Genomic DNA, 17,342 nt, shown 5'->3' with positions numbered 1-17,342 from the left:
TGTGTGTGTGTGTGTGTGTGTGTGTGTGTGTGTGTTGCATGTGGTGTGTACATGTGTGCATGTGTAGGTGGGTGCACATTCATGTTAAGACCTGAGTTTGACGTTGGGTACTTTTCCCTCTATCATGTTCCACTCTTATTTCTTTGAAACAGGGTCTCTCAGTGAGCCTGAAGATCATCAATTTGGCTAGGCTTGCTGGCCAGTTAGCTTCAGGGATCTGCCTCTCCTGTCCCCAGCCTCTCAAGTGCTGGAGTTACAGAAGCACAATGCCACCCCAGGCTTTTTAATGTGGGTGCTAAGGGGATCCCCAATGTGCCAGGTGCTTTACCAACTAAGCCATCTCCCCAGCCCCAGGCTCTAGCTTTTAAAACAAATACAGGAAGTTGTTGAAATGTATTACACAGAAAAACAAAACAGAACAAAACCTGGGCTGTAGAGTCAGGTACACCTGGTTTCAAGTTCCAACTTTACAATTTGGTAAGCTATGTGACCTTGGGTCAGTCATTTAGCCTCTCTGAGCCTCGTCATACCTATCAAACAGGGCTTCAGAGAGATTATCTTCTTAGGGCTGTGGCGAAGGCAAGTTGGGTTAATAATCCACAAGCTGGGGTATAAACAGATAAGCATTTCAGGGCCAGGAGATGGTAAAGTGCTTGCCTTGCAAGCATGAGGGAGGACCCGAGCTCAATTATATATATTTTAAAAATCAAAAGGGGCTAGAGAGATGGCTCAGCAGTTAAAAGGACAGGCTGCTTTTCAGATGACCCTGGTTCAGTTCCCAGCACCACAACCACATATAACTACAGTTCTAAGGGATCCAATACCCTCTTCTGGCATCCATGGGCATTGCACACATGGATGCACTTACATGCATACAGGCAAACACGCATACACATAAAAATAAATTTTAAAAAAAAGAAGGAAAAAGAAAACCAAGATGTGGTGGGGTGCTGGAAGGGTAGAAACAGACAGACACCTGGGGCTCTCTGGCTGGCCAACCTACTCTAATCAATACTCTAGGCCAGTGACAGATCTGAGATGGGGGGGCATTTCTTTTTATCTTTTTATTATTTTTATTTTATTGCCTGCATGTATTTAAGTGCACCTGTGTCATCCAGTGCCTGTGGGGGTCAGAAGAGGGTGTTGGATCCCCTGGAACTGAAGTGATGGACAGTTGTTAGCTGCCATGTGAGTGCTGGGAATGGAACCTGGGTCCTCTGTAAGAGCAGACAGGGCTCTTAACTGCTGAGCCCTCTCTCGAGCCCCAAGAAACATTTCTTTATCTGAGCATCTTAGTTACAGGTGGCATGATGGGGTAGCTTTGCCCTGCTATTAAAGGCATTTAGAGCCTTTTTTGGATCTCGGCTGTACAACCCCAGCTGTCATTCTCATGCACCCCGGGGGTGGTTCCACTTAAGCAGGCACTTGGCACTTCATCTCTTGGCTCCAGCCTGTGTAGCATGCTAACCCTGAGGCAGGGACCCTCATCTTAAATGAATGTGTAGGAGATTGGTCCCTGACGCCACCATGTCCCCCCTCCATGAAGTTGGGGATTAAGTCTTCAAAACCTAAGCTTTTGATTGATGCTTCCAAACTGCAGAACTCTCAAACTCTTAGGTTCTTCTTCCCAAAGGTAGATGGATTGCTGGCCAGAAGATCCACAGCTGTCAGCTGTCAGCTGCACATGTCTGCCTCACGTGGTAGCCCAGGGGTCTTTGCATGGAGCTTCTCCTGGGTGCTATCACCTGGGACATGTGTCCTTGATCTGACCACTGACCCATTTCACAGGGAAGTCTTCCTGGAGTGGAATGAATGTCTTCATTTGATGATGGTTAGAACCCAAACAAGACCAGATATGGCTCTGGTCACACCCACCTCAGCTGTCTCTCTCCCTCATAGCTGATTTTGTCTGTGTACAGGCCTCAGGCTACCAGACTCCAAGTTACCAGGGGCTTCTGGTGACACACATGTATGACAGATGAGCATTAACTCAGTGGGCTCCTCTTCCCCATTTCTCAAGGTCACATTGCAGCTGGACTACAGGAAGTACTACAAGTATCCACCAATCACAGGGCATGGAACCTCCCCTCTTCCTCTGAAACCTGTAAGAAGAGACAGCCACTCTGCCACATGCTCCTGAACTCTCCTCAGAACCCCCTGCCATGCTGCTAATCTGTGGTGTTACCCGAGACCTTTCACATGCTTTTGCGTTGCAGGCATCACTGGATCATAGAAGTGAAGGCTTAGCTCCAGGTTCTGAGGCAATGTCAGACACCCCCACAACCACCACGGCCTCTTGGACATTGGCGAACACACTCCCTGGCCCCCACAGTGAGTCAGGCTGGGCCTGTGGCCCTGTGTTGTGGCCAGTGGAACATGGGAGGGGGCAGCACGCACACTGGCTTGCAGGTCTAGCCCTTCTATGTCCATCCTGTCCTGTGAAGGGCAGCCACCTGTGGAACAGACCCCACCCCCGTTCCTCACTCCCCATGTAGAAAGATCAGCCTCAAGTACCTGATTTGGGTTGTTATGGTGGGGGTGGGAGTGGAGAAAGCAGGGGTGCACACATTGTTCTCACAGCAAGGACTCAACCCCAGGTGGCAACAGCACTGAAGAATACCTGCTTTTAACTGTGGGCAGCTTGAGAGAAAGGACATGGCATTGCCTGATTCAAGCCCTCCATAGGGAATCCCAATGTGGTGCCTCCAGCTGCAAGGCAAGATCTGGACCCACTCCTCTGCCCTCAATCCCTTCTGGCCCTCTGTCTGACTTCAGGGCTTCTGTATTTGCTGCTATATCCTAATGTTCACTCGTCCTTGCTCTTTATTCATTTAAGGCTTGGATGTCACTTCCTTCAAGTCACTATCCTTGGTCACAGCCCCTCCAACCCTCTGCTCATCCCCCATGGCCACACCAACTGTGACATGTGATGATATAAGGTGCCTGGTTACCCTGTGTGTATTAGACCATCAACTCCACCGTGTGAGTCTCATGAGACAAGCATGGCACCTTGGTTTATTTCCTTTTCTCCAGCACCCAGGACAGTGTATGGTATCAGCTTGGGGGGGCCCAAGACATACAGTGACTGAATAATGGGGCAAAAAGCAGAGATCCTGCAATGCTGCTACTGGATACCCCTGGATTTGAGTGCTGGTTTCCATCACAGCAGAGAGTCATTTCATCTTCTTTCCTCCACCCCCTCATCTGTGCAATGGGCATAAGAAGTGTCTCACAGGCTGCAAGGATGAAACACTGGAAGAGCACCAAGCCTGAGTCCCAGGACAGAGCTGCCATTCATGAGGCATGCATTGGGTAGATGAGTTCACAGATGCACTGACACGAGTAGGAGACAGTCAGTCTACATGAATGGATACCAGTAGGGAGCAGTCCAGATGCACAGACACCAGTAGAGAGCAGTCTACATGCATGGACACCAGTAGGGGAGTGATCAAGTACCTGGTGCTGTCACTTTTGAAGCTGCCAGTCCTGACAGTCTCCCTGTCTCCTCTTTTCCTCCTGTTCCTCCATGGAAGCAGCAAGCACTCAGTCCTTTAGCATTATTACTCTGGTTCCCTTCCTGCCAAAGTCACTGTGCCCAGGCATGGACAGACATCCTCCCCAAATGTGGCCTCTTTCATGTAGTCTTTATGGTCCTTCTTGTAACAAACACAGTCTCCCACCCCAAGGTGCCTCAAAGCTCCCTGTCTCTATCTGTCTCTATCTGTATCCATCTAGGACAGGAAATTAAAGTGGGCTTCAAGGCCTTTGCAATAAATAGCTCAGGCCCCAAGCTCTATATCTGCAAAAAGGAATGTGATCTGGGAGCCCCCTTTCAAGAACAGCCTTAGTTCAGGGTCTGGGGTCACAGGAGAACTGGGGCTACTTCCATCTCTGGATTTGAGAGGGTGAGACAGCAGGGAAGGTGCAGAGGAAGGAAAAGAAGGGAGAGATACCCAGGTGGCACACATCCATGATCCCAACATTTGGGAAGTATGGTCAGGAAAATCACAACTTCAAGGCAAGCCTAGGCTACATAGCAAGACACTGTCTTCAAAACCAAACAATCAGGGGCCGAAGAGATGACTCAATGGTTAAGAGCACTTGCTGCTCTTGCAGAGAACCTAGGTTCACTTCCCAGCACCACATGGCAGCTCACAACTGTCTGTAACTCCAGTTCCAAAGAATACTATCACCTTCTTCTGGCCTCAGATACCAGGCATGTATGTGATGGATGCACTTACATACATGCAGGCAAAAAACACTCATACACATAAATCTTTAAGAAATGAACAGACGATGTGGTGCACACATACTATTCAGCCTTTAAAAGGCTGTCATTTGTGACAACGTGGATGAACATGGAGGACATTATGCTAAGCAAAATAAGCCAGGCATAGAAGGATAAGGACCACATGATCTCGCTCATACATGGAATCTAAAGTTGAACTTACAGGAGCAGAGAGTAGAGTGATGGTTACTACAGAGTGGTGGGATGGGTTGGGGAGATGCTGATCAAAGGGCACCAAGATTCAGCTGGGCAGGAGGGATGCACTCCAGTAATGTACTACGGAATGGTGACCAAATTAAGAATGCAGCACGCTCTTCAATTGATAATTAGACACATTGTGCAAGTGTGTCAAGACATCACATGCCCCACAAATACATGATTAATCATTAACTTAAAACATGTAAGGTATCTGGAGAGATAGCCCAGCAGTTAGAGCACTGCCTGCTCTTGCAGAAAATGGGTTCAGTTCCTGGCACCCACATGATAGCTAACAACCGTCCCTAACTTCAGTTCCAGGGGATCTGGTGTCCTCTTTTGCTTCCCTGGGCATTGTATGCACATGTTGCACTTACATGCAGGCACAACCCTCATACACATCAAATAAAAATAAATAATATTTTTCATGTAAATATGTAAAACACTACTTGAAAGTGGGAAGACTTGGGTGAGCTGCTTCTGAAGAAAGGGAAGGTGGGGCGGTAACTGGCAAAGATGCCTCACACCAGGTGGTCAAGGTTCCTGCTTATAAATCATCTTAACACCATTCAATAAATACCCTGAGGTTTTCCTCCCTTCAACCCAGCATCCTATTCAAGCTCTGAGAAAGTTGGGCAAATTCAAATTGAGGAATACTAGAAAAAAGAAAACAAACAAAAAACCTGACCAGACCTAGTGAAAACTGCCAAGGTCATTGGAAATAGGAGTCTATGCTGTGGTTTGGACTTTGAATGTCCCCCAGAGGCCTATGCATTGAAGCCTGTGGAGTATCTGAGAGGAGCCCAGTGGGAGAAAGTTAGGTCTTTGGTGGGGGATGACCTAGAAGAGGACACTGGGACTTGGGCCTCCCTCTCTCTCCCTTTTCCTTCTCCCTCCCTTCCTCTCTCCTCTGTCTCCCTCTTCCTCTGCTTCCTGGCCATAGGGAGGGTCAGCTCTCCCACCCTGCTGAACTGTGCCCTCACAGGCTGAGCGCCACAAAGCCAAGAGATTATGCACTGAAGTCTGAAACTTTGAGCCAAAATACTTCTTCCTCCTCCTAAGTTGATTATGTCAGGTATTTTGTCACAGTCACAGAAAGCTAACAGTCTGAGAAACTCTTACTGACCAGGGGAGACTGATAGTTAAATGCAATGTGGTAGCTTAGATGAACAATCCTAGGAAGTCTTCTTCATAAGTTGATCATCTCCGCTCTTTGTTACAGTGTAAGCAAGCTGCCTGAAACACCCGGCTGTGGGAAAGAATTGTAGCACACACTCTGACTGGTCCAGCAGCCCAGAAAGGGAGGTCTCCCCAGCAGCCTGACCTGGAGGGCGTATACCTCTGCTTTGTCCCATCTCTGCCCTCAGCCAGCCTCTCTGCCACTCACTGCTGTTATTTCTTAATGATGACAGATCCTGCTTCTTCTCAGCCACTTCATAACCCCAGTTTTAGGCAGGGCTCTCAAGCTCGCTCTCCAAGTGTTGTGAACTTCAAGTGGTCCTTTCCAAGATGGAACTGGGGCCTATTCTGGCCCTCCCCTAAGAAAAAATAAACATGTATTCAAGTTCTAAACTGCAGTGAAATGTGACATTCTTCGAAATAGATAGAACCATTGTAGATGGATTCCAGAGGGCCCCTCATCTCACACAGCCAGTGTCTTTATAAAAGGCAGTCATGTGAAGATAGACACACAGGGAGGCCCTGTGATGATAGGATTGGCTGTGAGCCCAGGAAAGCTGAGGGTTGGTGGCTGCTAACAGGAGTTGGAAGGGGCAGGGAGGACCCTCTGAGAGTCTCAGAGGGAACTTGGCCCTGCAACACCTCCATCTTGGGCTTTAGTCTCCAGAGTTCTGAGAAAGAAAATACCTGCTGTCTAAGCCTCCTGGTCTGATACTTTGTTAGGGAGTCTGCAGGAAACAGGGCCAGGAGGGAACAAGGGACAGGAATGCCTTCCAGCTCTACTGTTTCTGCTTGTTCCAACTTCTTGGGCTCAAGCTGGGTCACCATCAAGACTCCACATGCTGTCATGTGCAGGTCCCTGACTTGATCTCTGCTGCCCCCACTCTTGGAGTACTTCACTGGCTTCAGGAGTTTGGAGAAACATTGCTTATGTCCCTCCCATGGGCTGGGGGTTGGCTGTGTGCTCCTGGTCTTGTAAAACCCAGGGGCTGCAGTGGGGGGGTGGGGGGCCTGTTGGGCATCAATCACTGCCAGGTTTCTTGAGGCTATGACTTCTTTGCATCTGTTTTCATTTGTGGCCTCAAGTGTAATTCCCTAGACTTAGGGGAGGGCCACAGTATCATCACATAACTCTAGATTTGTGAGCTTAGTTGGGCTCTCCCAGCTGTCCAGTGGCCTTTCTCTAGGCCTACTGACACAGGGGGAAATGGGGTCCCCTTTCAGTATCTTTAGTATCATTAATAAAAGAATTTAAAAATTGGAATCAGTTGGAAGCTCTAGGACAATTTTTGTTAGAATTTAAAGAAAAATCCTCACAGCAGGCAAGCTATAAACCTCAACAGCTGTCCTGAGAGAAGGAAAAACACCATGAATGAGGCCATGCAGTTTAGAGCCCATGTGGAGGTCAGAGACACAGTGGACTAGCAGCCGCATGGCAGGGAGGGGAGCTTTAAAGAAAAAATAAGAAAGCCCAAAATGTTGGGGCACCACAAAGCATTAGAGAAAGCACGGTTAGAGAAGAAATACAAAGAAGAAAAGGAGAGGTTATGCTTTTCTGAAGAATTCAGAAAATCGGGCAGACTTATGGACAGCCACATTTGTGGCCTGGTCCAGAAGCACTGTTCTAGGAGGCAGGGATTCTGGGCAGGAAAAGTTCACTGTCTCATTATGCACTGGGTATCCAACCAGTGGCCCTGTGACCAAGTGATTGACCGGAAAAGATGGAAAGTTAAGGTTCCACCTGGGCCGGAGATTCTTGTTTTCTTGACCAGATTTCTTTTAAGGGGCTTTTTGCTACTATAACACTAGCTTACCTATTGTCCTGGCAATTCCTTCACTTGCTTGCTATGGCCCAACAACAGCCCTTCTACACAACTATTCTGGGACCAGAGGCTTAACATTTTTCCTTTCCCCAGAATTTAATAGATGAATGACTGAACAATGAATGATCACAAAGCCAATACAGCCTCTGATGCAGCGAGACAAGATACTGCGTGTCCTCGGCTGGGCTGCCTGGGTTCAGCTCCATGCTATGTAACCTTGGACATATTTCGTGCCTTCTCTGTGTTTCTGTTTGCTCATGTATAAGAACAAGGATAGCATCTATCCCAAGGTTGCTGTGTGATTCCATGTGATAACACCATTAACAGTCTTGCCTGATGCTCATGGAGGTCAGCTGCGTTGTCACTCAGGGCCCAGCTCTCCTTATCTGTCTGAGTCTGCCTCATCCTGTGCCTTTGCTCATAGAACCTAATTTTCTTCAGTCCAACCTAATCTTTTCACACACATTGGACTCAGAACATTCATCCACTGCTGAGCAATTTCTTGTCAGAGCCAACGATGTCGGAGATGGAACAAAGGTTAGGGCTGGGTGCGTGGGGGGAGACACATTCTTCATTTGAGGAAACAGGATGTATAGAGAAATGGTTTTCACATGCTAAAAGCCACCCTGGACTAAATTAAACCTGTTGACTTCTTTGCTGATTAGAACATCACAATAGCAGTCCTGGCTGCTGTGGGCGAGGCTGGCCTGCAATCTGGTCCTTAGGAGGTTTCCTGCTGGAAATTTTCTACATGTTACTGAAAATGAGAGTTTGGCTGTGGTTCAGCTGGCCAAGCCCCTGGGGTAATGATTGATGTCTGTTTTGGAAGGTCTTCTCTCTCCACCTTGACTTAAAGCCCCTAGGAGACTTGACAACGTCCCACAGAGATGAGAAAGAGGAAGAGACTCCACCTCCCACCCGGCCCTGGGCCTCTGGGATCCCAGCAGGTGTGAGACACACTGGCTCCCCAAACATTGTGAAGTATGCAGCGTCATCACACAGACTGTCACACACAGCTCTGAATCTGTGAGGGATATGTAAATGGCTCTTGGCTGTTTCAGTTTGCAGGCCTATTGTAGTTTGAATATGAAATATCCCCCCACAGGCTCATGTGTTTGTACTCTTGGTCCCCAGCTGGTAGATTTATTTTGGAAGCTGGTAGAAACTTGAGGTGTAGTCTCTGGAGGAAGTGGGTCACTGTGGGGGAGAGTCTTGAGGTTTTTATGGGGGTGGGGCTGCTGTTATAGAAAAAAATCAGAGACCCAACAACCAGAAGTCGGGTGAGGAGAACCAGTTTAATTTGATGCTAGCGGGACTGGCCCCATGAATAAAAGGAGTCAGAACCCTTGTTGAAGTTTTGGAGGGTTTTTACATTCATGTGAGGAACACAAGCAAAAGGCACATAGCATATACATGGTAATTAGGTAAGATAACATAGGGCTGCAAAGGTAATAGAAATGCAAAGGTTACAGAAATGTGATAGCTTTGGAAAACAAAGCTTTCTATCCTGCTGGATAACTTCAGCGAAGATTCCTGTTCACTTCCCCATTTCTATCTCCAGGCTCCAGAGTTCTTAATTACCATCACATTGCAAAAGCTTTTAGTGTCTGACTTGTGCTTCTATTTCCATAATACTACTGATACAGGGGACAGACAGGGTCCCCTTCTAGGGTCCTTAGTCTCATTCATAAAAGAATTTAAGAATGGAGTAAAATGGAAGCTTTAGGACAATTTTATTAGAATTTATGGAAAAATCTTCAGGGCAGACAAGCCATAATACTCAGCAGCTGCCTTGAGGAGGAGAATGGAGGAGTGAAGGAAAAATGCCATGAATGCTGGTTTAGAGCCCACATGGAGGTCAGACACATGCTAGACCAGCAGTCACATGGTGGGGAGGAGGGCGCTTTAGAGAAAAAGTAAAGAAGTACAGATGCCAAGGGCAGCCCAAAGCATTAGGGAAAGCAGGTTAGAAAAGGAATATGAAGAAAAGAAGAAGGTATGCTTCAGAAAAGTGACCAAGGCTTACAGCAGGTCACACGTCTGCCACCCCATCCACAGAACTGCACTAAGAGATAGGGGTTTTAGGCAGGAAAAGTTCATCTCATTAACACACTAAGTATTCTGCCCATCTCTTTAGCATGACTTAAGGTGATAGTACCTTCCTAGGTGTGGTCCTGTGACCAGGTGATCTGGCAAAACTGGAAAATCGGGTCCGCACTCAGGTCAGAGAATCTCGTACTCTGGCCAGTTTTAAAGTTTTTGTCCACCGCTCAGGTCATCAGGCTCTGCTATGCATCCTTTCCTTAAATAAAAGTTTTCCAGGTTATGGTGAAATTAAAAGATTAAAATTCCGTATTGTAAACCAAGTTCCAAGTTTTGCAGGGGTTGAAAGAAAAGACTAGCATTTAATGTTTCTTACACTACTCCTGTCCACTCTCTGAATCCTGTTCTGCTGAAATGGGGAGAAAGAGCATCCCCTAGAGGGTTCTTAGTCTCATTCATAAAAGAATTTCAGAATGGACCGAAACAGAGGCTTTTAGGACAATTTTATTAGACTCTTAAAGAAAAATCCTCAGGACAAGCAAGCTGGTAATCTTGGAAGCTGCCCTGAGGAGGAGAATGGTGGGGAGGAGGAAAGGAAGCCGTGAAGCCATGCAGGTTTAGAGCCTGCATGGAGGTCGGACACATGGTTGACTGGCGGCCACATGGCTGGGAGAAGGAAGCTTTAGAGAAAAGGTAAAATAATACAAGATGCTTTAGCAGCCCAAAGCATTAGAGAAAGCATGTTTAGAAAAGGGATATGAAGAAAAGGAGAGATTACAGTTTTCTGAAGAATTCAGAAAAGCAGGAAGACTTACAGAGATCTACAAGTCTGTGGTCAGGTCCAGAAGCTCTGCACTGAGAGGTGAGATTCCAGGCAGGAAAAGTGACTCTCTCATTAACACACTAGGTATTCCACCCATCTATTTAGCATAACTTAAGATGAACCTGCCTTCCTAGAGGTGGTCCTGTGACCAGATGATTGACCAATGAACTGGAAAGAAGTCTTCCAACATATAGATTAGAGACATTATATTCTTAACCAATTAAACTTATGGGGCTATTTGCTACTCTAACACTGCCAAGATGTTACTGATCTTAAGGTCACAGCCTGTATCCCAACAAACAACATGCAGTCACCCATCATGGATAAGCCAATTAAAAGAGCCAAATGAATAGCGAAAAGTAGAAAAAGGAGATTTATTCTATGTGGCCACAATGGGAAGAGTGGCAAGGAGATCCAGTATACCCTATTCCCCGCAGTGCAGCTTTGGGTCTTGAGGTGAGATTAAGGTTTAAACAGAGGGTCTGAATTATGCATATCTAAGCAGTTCTGGATAAGGTGTGGTCCTGCCCATCACTGACCCACTGTTGTTTTGGCTCCACTCTCCTGCACAGTGGTTTTGAAGGTTGCAAATCTCTTTCTAGGAGAAAGCTGTTCTCTTCGGACTGACCCAGGTTTTAGGCTTTTTCTTTTCCCATCATGAGATTCCTGGGGGAATTACAATTTCTTGGGATCCATTGTTTCAATAATCTGATAGCCAAAGTGAGGGACACAGAGTCTCTTTAGAATTATCTTCATCCCTGCCAGGCAGGTTACAGTGTGAGAAGTGTCCCAGCTTCACTCATTCAGGATGAAGTCTCCTGCTGCCCTAACTTTCCCTCTGTAAAATAGACCCCAGTCCCTCAAACTGTGAGCCAAAATAAAGCATTCTTCTCTTAAGTTGCTTCTTGTTAATTTGGTCACAAGTAAAGTAATGAATACAGGGCATTTCCATTTTATGGTATCAAACCTCCATTGTGCCCAGATGGATAAGACTGAGGCTCAGAGGACAATGGGATGTGCTCAGGGGCCTGAGTCCCAGGCCCTCCTCCCAAGCTTAATGAGTCCCTATCCTCTGTTTTATGGAACAAATGTAGGTCCCAATGGGAAACACTAGGCTGAGGTCCAGTTTAGAAGACAGCACATAGAGAAGAGTGCTGAGCTGCAGCTACTGTGTTGGGACTTGGTAGAAGAAGATAATTCCAGACAAAACCAGCTGCAGGGAAGGCATCAAAGGAAGAAGGGAGTCTTTGAAAACAGGATTGTGTGAAAATCAGTGGGCCTGCCAGGTTAGCTTTCTGTCTAAAGCCACATTCTGGAGACTCAGTGGCTTATTTCTAATTTTTTCCCCAGTGCTGGCAATGGAGCCTAGGACCTTGCATATGCTAAGCAAGTGCTATAACACTGAGCTATATCCCAGCCATTCCTAGTAGTTTGACTTGGGAGGTATTCTCATTAGCTGAATGGCATTCCAGTGAGAACTTCTAAGGATGGAGACTTGCACAGCTAAGCAGAAGATAACCAGAGATCCTTACAGACATTTTACAGAGAAAGCTGAGTTCTCACAGTCTTCTAGGGCAGGGCTTCTTAAAAATTTCCCACTCATTAGGAAGGGAGGTAAGAGAGTTAAACAAGACACCATGAGGGTAAAGGCGAAGAAGTAGCTAAAGAGAGGGGGAATAATAGGAGATAGGTATTATCAAGGGGGAAATGGGGAAGATAGGGTTACTTTAACTGGAGAAGGAGGGAGGATTAGACAGAGAAAGAGAGAGAAAGAGAGAGAGGGGAAAGATAAATAATGCTTAGGTGGTATGAAAATGTATTCATTCAAAAGCCTATTGAAAAATACACATACAATATCTGAACATGAGTGCATGTGCACAGGTGAAGGCTACATAACAAGAACACAGTGCCAGACAGGAGAACCTCCCTTCGAGTTGCTGGTCAGGGTACTCCAAGAGACTCCCAAAATAACACAGGCTATTGCCACAACTTTTTTATTGCCTCCCAGTCCCTAAAGGTAAGATCCTATTGCTGAAGATAGGACATACTTTGGACACAGGACTTGGAGCAATGGAGCTGGAACTGACTTGGAAGCCTCCTCCCTGAGGACTAGCTCTCATAGTTTTAGAGGACACTCTGCAAGATGAAGAAAATCAACCAATGGTCCAACCCCAGTTTTAAAACCTAATAACCACAACAATGTCCAGCACAGCAAAGTATCTCTATATCAGTACAGTAGTGGCACTTTTATCTTGAGGACAATCAACAGCTATCTAATGGGACTTAAAGTCCATTCAATGGGCTATGTTTACAGTACTCCTGTGTGGTACTGTAAATACAGCCAAATACACATGGCTGGAGAGGTCATAGATCCCAGAGAAAATCCTGTCTGTCACATCCCTAAACATAATTTCTTACTGTATGCTAAATATGAATCCCTATATTATAGACAAATATACTTATTATCACTCATCAAAGAAGTTTCTTTTTGCAACAGATGGAGACTATTACAGAGTTCCACAGCTGGACAAACACAGAGAAAGAGTATCTGTGAGATGCCCAAGCCCTAAGTGGCACATCTACAATGGAACATTTACATCTTAAGGCTCACAGAACAGAATTGCATCTCTCAACTCTTTACCAGTGAGGCTTCCTCATACAACAGAGGGTGATGAACACAGAAGGCCACAACTGGCCAAAGTGTAGAGAATAAGAGAGTGCAGGGTGCTTGTCCCTAGATAGGACTCCTATATTAAACCTCACCCACCCAGGACTCAGGAACCATTGTGGAAGAAGGGGGGGGGAAGGCTATAAGAGCCAGGGGTGGTAGATGACCACAAAGAAACAGAGTCTTTCAGACTTCTGGAAACTTCCTCATTTGAGTTTACAGAAATGGTGACAACATGCACAAGACCCATGCAAACTCAAACCAGACAAAACCCAGCACAGAACTAGGGAAATGGGCAGTAAGCCCCAACTTTAGCCAAGGAACTATTGGGAGTTTATCACTGCTGGGTGAGGGAAAGTTGTTATTCTTTAAGGGAGTGATACTAGATAGGCTGACCAGGAGCCCATGTATGAACTCACACTGAGGGCCATCTGGGTACACAAACTTGACTCCATAGGCCTTAACATATATGACAAAATGCATGAAATCCAGAGAGTGGGCTATGGGGGGTACAGATAGGGGAAGGGGTCTAAATATGTTTAAGATTTATCATATGAAATGCACAAAAATTTAATAAATATATATATATATACATATATATACATTGAAAAAAAATTTCTGGGGGCTGGTGAGATGGTTCAGCAGTTAAGAGAACTGACTGCTCTTGCAAAAAATCCAGATTTGAATTCCAGAACCCACATGGTGGCTAACAACTGTCCATAATTCCAGTTCCGGGGGATCTAACACTCTCTTCTAGCCTCTGTGGGCACTGCAAGACACGGTACATATATATAGGCATAACATTCATACACATAAAATAAAAATAAATAATTTGATAAAATTTAAACTTTTCCACTCATTATCTCTTTTTGCTCAAGAAATTTTTATGTGAACCCACGTATAGAGACATATGAAACAGGTGTAAAAAAATCACAATTTTATTTTAAAACAATCCTTGGTATACATATAATTTCACCTTTTTTGTGGTCACCCTTTTTTATATTTTATTTATTATTTTTATTCTATGTGTATGAGTGTATTGCCTATATGTACGAGAGTGCACCCGTATCGTGCAATGCTGCAGAGGTCAGAGAGGGCTTCGGATTCCCCTGGAACTGGAGTTAAGGACAGTTCGTAGCTACCATGTGGGTGCTGGGAATTGAACCTGGGTCCTCTGCAAGAGCAGTCAGTGCTCTTAACCTGTGAGCCATCTCTCCAGCCCCTCATTTAACAATTTTTAAAAATGAAACTCAAGGCCGGGCTTTGTGTCACACACCTTTAAGCCCAGCACTCGGGAGGCAGAAGCAGGAGGATCTCTGTGAGTTTAAGGCCAGTCTGGTCTATATAGTGAGTTCCAGCCCAGCTAGAGCTACAGAGAGACCCTGTCTCAAAAAGAAAAAAAAAGAAAAAGAAACTCAAGTCAGTAATTCACACAGCAGTTTTAAAGTAAGCATTCTGTCAGACCTGGTGGCTCACACCTGTAATCCCAACACTCATGAGGCAGAGGCAGGAGGATTGCTGCAAGATTGAGGCAGGCCAGGGCTCCATAGTGAGAGACTTTGTCTCAACAAAACCAAAATAAACAAAAGTAAAGTACAATCACACTTTCTACTACCGCACAACACACATATGTACTAATTTGATGCTTACCTGCTGAGGAATGACAGTAGGAAAATATCAAAAGTCTTTGTTTTCTACAATTAAACCATTATTTTTCTATCACAAAAACTCTGTATGTACAATCAAAACCAGCAACTCATAACATACACTAGTTTAATATCTGAGCCAAAGTGTTTCAGCAGTGTCTGTTGGGGCTGTGTAGTGTAATACCATGCACAGTGCAGTGTGTATGTTGTACATTCAGAACAGAGAATGCAGTTAAGTTGCCTGCTACAATATGGGCCAGTGCTGCTAGAACTTATTATATGTTTGATTTTGAATTGCTATTTTGTCTTTATGTATTCAAAAACCTTTTACTGTTGTCAAACTTTAGCAACCCCCACATTCAGTCATGTGATTCCATATAGGCTTTTGGACCATAGTTTAAGAAGCTGGGTTCTAGGGCATCCATAAACAACTGAAATTATTTTGTTTCTAGCTGCTCAGGATCAGAACACAGATGGTCCCATTGCCAAGGGTCAGCTGGATAGGGAAGCGCAACTTCATACGGTCCAAGCTGTGTGGCTTTTCTTTCTCCCCTCTTCCCACTTTCTCCTACATAAATCTTTCCATTTTCTTAGATTGTCAGTCTATAGTTTCCCCTTTCTAGAGTAAATAACATGGAAATACTTAATGTCACTAGATCTTTGACTGTAGGTTTTATCACTTGCTAGCGGGGAAATGACCTTTGGTATGTGATTTAGTCTCCTGGTCCTCATTTTTTTTCTTTCTGTAATATGAGTTATAATAACCCCGCTTCTAGAATTCTTGTAAGGATTAAATGAAGTAATCCAGGTAAAGAGGTATTCACATGCCTGACATGTACTGACATATTATTGCTTCAGCCATTATCATTTGTTTCTATAACAAATTACCACAAACTTAGAACAACAAAAGATTATTCTCCTGCATTTCTCTAAGCTAAAAGTCACAGTTCAAAATTCCTTCTGAAGGCTCTAGAAGGAGGACCTTGTCTTTTCTCGCTTCCAGAGACTTCCTATATAAGCTTACTTCTTCAAAGCTTTTGGTGTATCATGTTCTAATCTTTCACTGACTTGACATTCTACTTCCCTGAGTATCCTTGTGATTACGTTTGGGTTCGCCTGGATAACCTCAAGCTAATATTTCCAACTCAGTGTCTTCAATTTAAAATCACACTTGCCAATTCCCTATCACACACAGGCATGTGCATGTACACACACACACACACACACACACACATACACACACACACACACATCCTATATCTCAGAATCTACAAATTAGATGTAGGCATCTTCAGTAGTAGTTTTTTTTGTTTTTGTTTTTAAAACCATGGCTAATTAGGCCCAGGTGTGGTGGCACATGCCTTTAATCCCAGCACTCAGGAGGCAGAGGCAGAAGGATCTCTGTGAGTTCAAGGCCAGCCTGGTCTACATAGTGAGTTCCAGGACAGCTGGGGCTACAGAGACACTGTCTCAAAAAGACCAATAAATAAATAAATAAATAAATAAATAAATAAATAAATAAAAACCATGGCTAATTTATTAAATTCAGCTAATCATCATTAAACTCCTTGAGGTAGATACAATTTTATTCTCATTTGGATATTGACACAGAGAAAATAAGAATTTTCTCAAGCTCACATTGCCAGTGAGTGGTGAAAGAGCAAATCCAATTCAGGAAATGATCTTCTGGAGTTCACAGTTTTAGTAGTTTAAATATACGAAGTGACCTATAATTAACACTATTAATGTGTGGCTTAGCTGCAGACACCTTCACTGGATGAGATAGATAAGGAGATAATAATCCTTATCTCCTATGGCTTTGTGACAATTAACCTGTGGGGAAAAAAACACAGTCCTGGCGCACAGCAGGTTCTCAAATAATATTTATTTATTTTTATTCTATTTGTATGAGTGTTTTTGTTGTTTTTGTCTTTTTAAGAGCAAGTCCAATCCAGGAAATGATCTTCTGAAGTTCATGTTTTTAGTAGTTTAAATATACAAAGTGATCTATAATTAACACTTTATTAATGTTACCTGGTACTTTTACTGAGCAACATAATAATCCTTATCTCCTATGGCTTTTATGACAATTAACCTGTGGGGAAAAAAACCAAAGTGCCTGGCATACAGCAGGTTCTCAAATAACATTTTATTTATTTATTTTTATTCTATGTGTATGAGTGTTTTTGTTGTTGTTTTTGTCTTTTTGAGATAGGGTCTCCCTGTAGCCCCAGCTGGCTTGGCACTCACAGAGATTAGCCTGCCTCTGCCTCCCCAGTGCTGGGATTAAAGGCATGTGCCACGACGCCTGGCTCAAGTATGAGTGTTTTGCCTGCATATAGAGAAGTATACTGCTATAGATCAGAGTTCACAAAAAAAATCACCAGCACCATTTTAAGGAAAGTAACAAGGTAAATGTTTATTATTTCGACCGCCAGGCTGTCTATCTCGGGAGTAGATACAGCCCTGATCATTGTCGGGTCAGAGTTTTTATAGGATTATAGAAATATTATTCAAACAGGACACTTGTGAATCAATCAGGTTTGTACAACATAGCAGAACTTTGAATCTATTAATCAACAACCAATCATTATACAGACAAGTGATACAGTCATATAACTTGGTAATCAACTTTGTTATTTTGAAATTAGTCAACTTCCTAGCCATAACACGTATA

This window comes from Nannospalax galili, unplaced genomic scaffold (genome assembly GCF_000622305.1).
Source record: "Nannospalax galili isolate Female #2095 unplaced genomic scaffold, S.galili_v1.0 scaffold406, whole genome shotgun sequence".
NCBI lineage: Eukaryota > Metazoa > Chordata > Mammalia > Rodentia > Spalacidae > Nannospalax > Nannospalax galili.
This window is presented reverse-complemented; position numbering follows the sequence as displayed.